The sequence below is a fragment of the Salvelinus sp. IW2-2015 genome, unplaced genomic scaffold, assembly GCF_002910315.2.
Source record: "Salvelinus sp. IW2-2015 unplaced genomic scaffold, ASM291031v2 Un_scaffold1108, whole genome shotgun sequence".
Classification (NCBI taxonomy): domain Eukaryota; kingdom Metazoa; phylum Chordata; class Actinopteri; order Salmoniformes; family Salmonidae; genus Salvelinus; species Salvelinus sp. IW2-2015.
In genome coordinates this window covers 121963-128133 of record NW_019942729.1, presented here as the reverse complement: position 1 = coordinate 128133, position 6171 = coordinate 121963, and the positions used below count along the sequence as shown (strand labels likewise).

Genomic DNA, 6171 nt, shown 5'->3' with positions numbered 1-6171 from the left:
CTCTGTCTCCCTGTCTCTCTAATTCTGTCTCTCTATTTCTGTCTCCCTGACACCCTGTCTCCCTGACACCCTGTCTCTCTGTTTCTCTGTCTCCCTCCCTAACAGCTTACACTCTGTGCATTCCTAACTCCCTCAGCTGGTTAGGTCTGGAAGAAGGTCTGTGCTCAAAGCATTAACAGGGACAGCATTTATGTCTCTGCAGCACAACTAGGGGTTGTATTTGCAGCAGGCCTTTGGGGATGAATTGACTTTAAACTTTTCTCAAATATCACCCCCAGCATGGATTCAAACCCCCGACTTATAAATACAGACCATGTATTATTGTCATTTTTAAAAATCTGAATTCCTATAGGTCGCATGATTTATGATCTATCATCAGAGTTTACGCAGCAATTAGTAAACATCAATTGATAATGTATTTTCAGATATGTGAGAGTAGCCAGATCCATGTAGCTAGCTAGCTAAGTAAACAACATGTCATTTAGATTGCTTCATCAGAGATTTTTATTTATTTATTTAATAATAATATTATTTAACTAGGTAAGTCAGTTAAGAACAAATTCTTATTAACAATGAGCCTACACGATGCTGGGCCAATTGTGCGCCGCCCTATGGGACTCCCAATCACGGCCGGTTGTGATACAGTCTGGAATCGAACCAGGGTGTCTGTAGTGACACCTCTAGCACTGAGATGCAGTGCCTTAGACCACTGCGCCACACGGAAGCCCCGAGTTTAGTGTTTTGGAAAGAGCTTGAAATGGGCAAGTCCTCGTCCTGGTAAAGTTGTCAGTCAGACTACTGTCATCGCCACTATAGATGACAAGCAAATCAAACAATATCTGGAAAGAGGCCTCTAGTTTATCCCCCTGAAAGTTAGCTTGTTAACTAACTATATTGACGCGGTCCGTCAATCAATGTAGCCTATCATGTCTGTCAGCAGCAATCGCGATTAAACACTATTTAAAAACAATGTTGAAGAGGGATAATGTTAGCTAACTTCGCTAGGTAGACATACATTGGTTGGAGAAAAAAGTACATTTGGTCTACTTACCGCTATGTTTAGCCAACTGTTCAGAGTTTCTACCGGTAGCTTACAAAATAAACATGATCAACTAACAGTAACTTTACATCGGCAAATGTGCCTTTCTGCTGCTTGTCAGGCAGAGCCCACCAAGGATGGGAACTTAATCTAAACCACTTATACTAGTCAGGCAGAGCCCACCAAGGATGGGAACTTAACCTAAACCACTTATACTAGTCAGGCAGAGCCCACCAAGGATGGGANCACCAAGGATGGGAACTTAACCTAAACCACTTATACTAGTCAGGCAGAGCCCACCAAGGATGGGAACTTAACCTAAACCACTTATACTAGTCAGGTATATCACTCAAATATCCAATTAATGGTGACCAATATTGAGCGATATTGCGAGGCTACCTTCACATATCTGAAATGACATGATCAATTGATGATTACTGATAGATCATAAATCATGCAGTTACTTCCTGTGTAACTCTGATGATAGATCATAAATCATACAGTGACTTCCTGTATAACTCTGATAGACCTACATGTGGATTAATAGGACATTTGTAGTTCTGACTCTGCTCTTCAGTAGGTGATGGTATTACAACCAAAGAGTGTATATATATATATATTTGCCCCCCCAGCATGCAAACCGAACGCCCCGCACCTTAATTTGACATTATATTGATGACCTATTGAATCCACCCATACGGGGAAAAAAACATAATTAAAAAGATTTGAAATGTATATTAGTGCGAGTACATTTGTAAAAGTATTTGGAATACATACATTTGTAATTGTATTTGGAATACATACATTTGCATGGAAATATATTATTTGGCCATAAAAAAAATAAGAAGAATGTTCACATTTTTTTGTGTTTGGAGGGAAAAGAGTTTGTTTGACTCAAATAATGAAGTCTTTGTGCTTTGTCTTTCTGTCCTGATGGAACATGAAGACTCCCACTCCTCTCCTTCCTTTCTCCCAGAGATTATGATCAGCCATGGAGGGCAATTCTTCACTTGGCCTGTGCACAAGAATCTCAGTGTAGAGTATACCTTGGCCCAATTTACATTGCAAAGCAGACTGGTTTGGCAGCATTCTTTTGGCAGAGCAAAGTACGGTGACACTCTGACCTGGAGAAAAAAAATGGCTGGGGAGGTGTGTGTGTGTGTGTGTGTGTGTCCATGCAAAGTGCATGGTTGTATGTGCATGATGGGTTTTTGTCTGTTTACTTTGTGTGTGTGTGTGCTTGCGTGTGTGTGTGTGCGCTTGCGTGCGTGTTATCAATATCTCCTTTTCCTTCCACTCTAAATGTATTCTTATTGAACCCAAGTGGATCCCAAGGCTTGGTTTACACTACAGTATGCAGCCTGGGTTCATTTCAAGCAGAACTGAAGGAACTATTGTGTGTAGGCAGGACAGAGACAGAGTGAACGTTAGGACCGAGTTTGGGAAACCCTGCTGTACGTAGTTATAACGAGGCCAGTAAAGGTGTGGTTACAATGAGAAAATGAATTAAATGTATACAAAGAGAATACGTAGTCCGTTATGCAAAGTCTAGTATCACCCATGCAGCTAAGATAGGTCCTTCTCAGATACCTTATCACATAACATCTATCATCATGGCCTGAATGAAGCATCTATCATCATGACCTGAATGAAGCATCTATCATCATGACCTGAATGAAGCTCTATATCATGCCGAATGAAGATCTATCATCATGACCTGAATGAAGCATCTATCATCATGACCTGAATGAAGCATCTTATCATCATGACCTGAATGAAGATCTATCATCATGACCTGAATGAAGATCTATCTCATGACCTGATGAATATCTATCATCATGCCTGAATGAGCATCTATCATCATGACTGAATGAAGCATCTATCATCATGACCTGAATGAAGCTCTATCACATGACCTGAATGAAGCATCTATCATCATGACCTGAATGAAGCATCTATCATCATGACCTGAATGAAGATCTATCATATGACCTGAATGGAACATCTATATCATGACCTGAATGAAGCATCTATCATCATGACCTGAATGAAGCATTATCATCATGACTGAATGAAGCATCTATCATCATGACCTGGAATGAACATCTATCATCAGGCCTGAATGAAGCATCTATCATCATGAACTGAATGAAGCATCACAATCCCATGAGCCCCTCTGTCCAGATGCCCTCTTGTCCAGATGCCCTCTGTCCAGATGCCCCCTTCTGTCAGAATGCCCTCTTGTCCAGATCCCCTCTGTCCAGATGCCCCTCTGTCCAGATGCCCCTCTGTCCAGATGCCCGTTGTCCAATGCCCTCTGTCCAGATGGCCCTCTGTCCAGATGGCCCCTGTCCAGATACCCCTCTGTCCATGACTCTGTCCAGATGCCCCTCTGTCCAGATGCCCCTTTGTCCGATGCCCTCTGTCCAGATGCCCCCTCTGTCCAGATGCCCCTCTGTCCAGATGCCCCCTCTGTCCAGAATGCCCCCTCTGTCCAGATGCCCCTCTGTCCAGATGCCCCTCTGTCCAGATGGCCCCTCTGTCCAGATGCCCTGTCCAGATACCCTCTGTCCAGATACCCCCTCTGTCCAGATACCCCCTCTGTCCAGATTCCTCTGTCCAGATTCCCTCTGTCCAGATGCCCTCTGTCCAGATGCCCCCTGTCCAGATGCCCCTGTCCAGATGCCCCTCTGTCCAGATGCCCCTCTGTCCAGATGCCCCTCTGTCCAGATGCCCTCTGTCCAGATGCCTCTGTCCAGATGCCCTCTGTCAGATGCCCTCTGTAGATGCCTCTGTAGATGCCCTCTGTCCAGATGCCCCTCTGTCCAGATGCCCTCTGTCCAGATGGCCCTCTGTCCAGATGGCCCCTCTGTCCAGATGGCCCTCTGTCCAGATGCCCCCTCTGTCCAGATGCCCCCTCTGCCAGATGCCCTCTTCCAGACGCCTCCTATGCCAAGCCCCTATGCCGCGCTCTATAGCCGACGCCTCCTATAGCCCGACGCTCCTATAGCCCGACGCCTCCTATAGCACGACCTCCTATAGGCCGACGCTCTATAGTCCGACGCCTCCTATAGCACGACGCTCCTATAGCTGATGCTCCTATAGTCTGACGCCTCCTATAGTCTGACGCCTCCTATAGTCTGACGCCTCTAAGCCTGACGCCTCCTATAGCCGACGCTCCTACGCTCCTATAGCCCGAACGCCTCCTATAGGGACGCCCTATAGCCGACGCCTCCTATAGCCCGACGCCTCCTATAGCCCGACGCTCTTCACGCTCCTATAGCACGACCTCCTATAGCCGATGCCTCCTATAGCCGACGCCTCCTATAGTCTGACGCCTCCTATAGTCTGACGCTCCTATAGCCTGACGCCTCCTATAGCCTGACGCTCCTATCACGCCTCCTATAGCCCGACGCCTCCTATAGCGACGCCTCCTATAGTCGACGCCTCCTATAGCCGACGCCTCCTATAGCCCAGCTCCTATAGCACGACTCCTATACCCGACGCCTCCTATAGCCGACGCGCTCCTATAGCCCGACGCCTCCTATAGGACGCCTCCTATAGCCCGACGCCTCCTATAGCCCGACGCCCTCTATAGTCTGACGCCTCTATAGTCCGACGCCTCCTATAGCCCGACGACTCCTATAGCCGACGCCTCCTATACGCCGCGACGCCTCCTATAGCCCGCGCCTCCTATAGCTGACGCCTCCTATAGCCCGACGCCTCCTATAGTCTGACGCCTCCTTACCTACGACGCCTCCTATAGCGACGCTCCTATGCTGACCTCTATAGCCCGACGCCTCCTTAGCCCGACGCCTCCTATAAGCCCGACGTCCTATTAGCCCGACGCCTCCTATAAGCCGACGCCTCCTATAGTCTGACGCCTCTATAGTCTGACGCCTCCTATAGCTGAACGCCTCCTATAGCTGACGCCTCCTACGCTCTACTAGCCGACGCCTCCTATAGCCCGACGCCTCCTATAGCCCGACGCCTCCTATAGCCCGACGCCTCCTATAGCCCGACGCCTCCTATAGCCCGACGCCTCCTATAACCTGACGCCTCCTATAGTCTGATGCCTGTGTCCTGGCTAAGTCATGTGCTGTATGTTTGCTCCCATCAATATTTTTTTGTCAGCCAGTTTCCCCCTGCACCGGGCCGAGAGGTGGAATTGATTAATGTTCGTTCAGGAGTGTTGTGCTTTCAAAGTGAAAACATTGTCGTTTTAGCCTGTAACATCCACGTTTGGACTGTGGTTGGTCAGAACGAGTGCCAGCATTGTGTTCTAATGAGCTTCAGGATGTCCTGAGGAGGGGGGAGGACGTAACAGCCAGATAGACGCAGCGATAGCGTCCAATGTGATGTACAGTGAGGGGGGAAAAGTATTTGATTCCCCTGCTGATTTTGTACGTTTGCCCACTGACAAAGAAATGATCAGTCTCTAATTTTAATGGAAGGTTTATTTGAACAGTGAGAGACAGAATAACAACAAGAAAATCCAGAAAAACGCATGTCAAAAATGTTATAAATTGATTTGCATCTTAATGACGGAAATAAGTATTTGACCCCCTCTCAATCAGAAAGATTTCTGGCTCCCAGGTGTCTTTTATACAGGTAACGAGCTGAGATTAGGAGCACACTCTTAAAGGGAGTGCTCCTAATCTCAGTTTGTTACCTGTATAAAAGACACCTGTCCACAGAAGCAATCAATCAATCAGATTCCAAACTCTTCACCATGGCCAAGACCAAAGAGCTCTCCAAGGATGTCAGGGACAAGATTGTAGACCTACACAAGGCTGGAGTTGGGCTACAAGACCATCGCCAAGCAGCTTGGTGAGAAGGTGACAACAGTTGGTGCGATGTGGTGAGCTCTTGTGCTGCTGAATGTTTAAACTAATCGGAACTAAGTCTCCAACTAACTACAACATTCAACCTGGACTACCGATCGTTTAACTAGAGCGTTCAAATAACTTAGACGTGAAGGAAGACAACTCCAAAGAACTGTGTGGTAAGAAGAAGAACAAAAGGAAGTGCTTTCTAGGAATCTCTTTCCTTGGATCATTCTCTTGATCTCCTGCTCCTGGTCTCTAGACATCTCCATTGTTAGGCAGAGAGGAAGGAGAGGAGAGAGACCT

General features: G+C 47.0%; 1 protein-coding gene across 1 annotated transcript in view; it reads left to right on the top strand.

Annotated features, from left to right (window-relative positions):
• Positions 1-6171, top strand: part of LOC112069733 (rho GTPase-activating protein 29) — a 99100-nt gene that overhangs the window by 39993 nt on the left and 52936 nt on the right. The window lies entirely within an intron of this gene.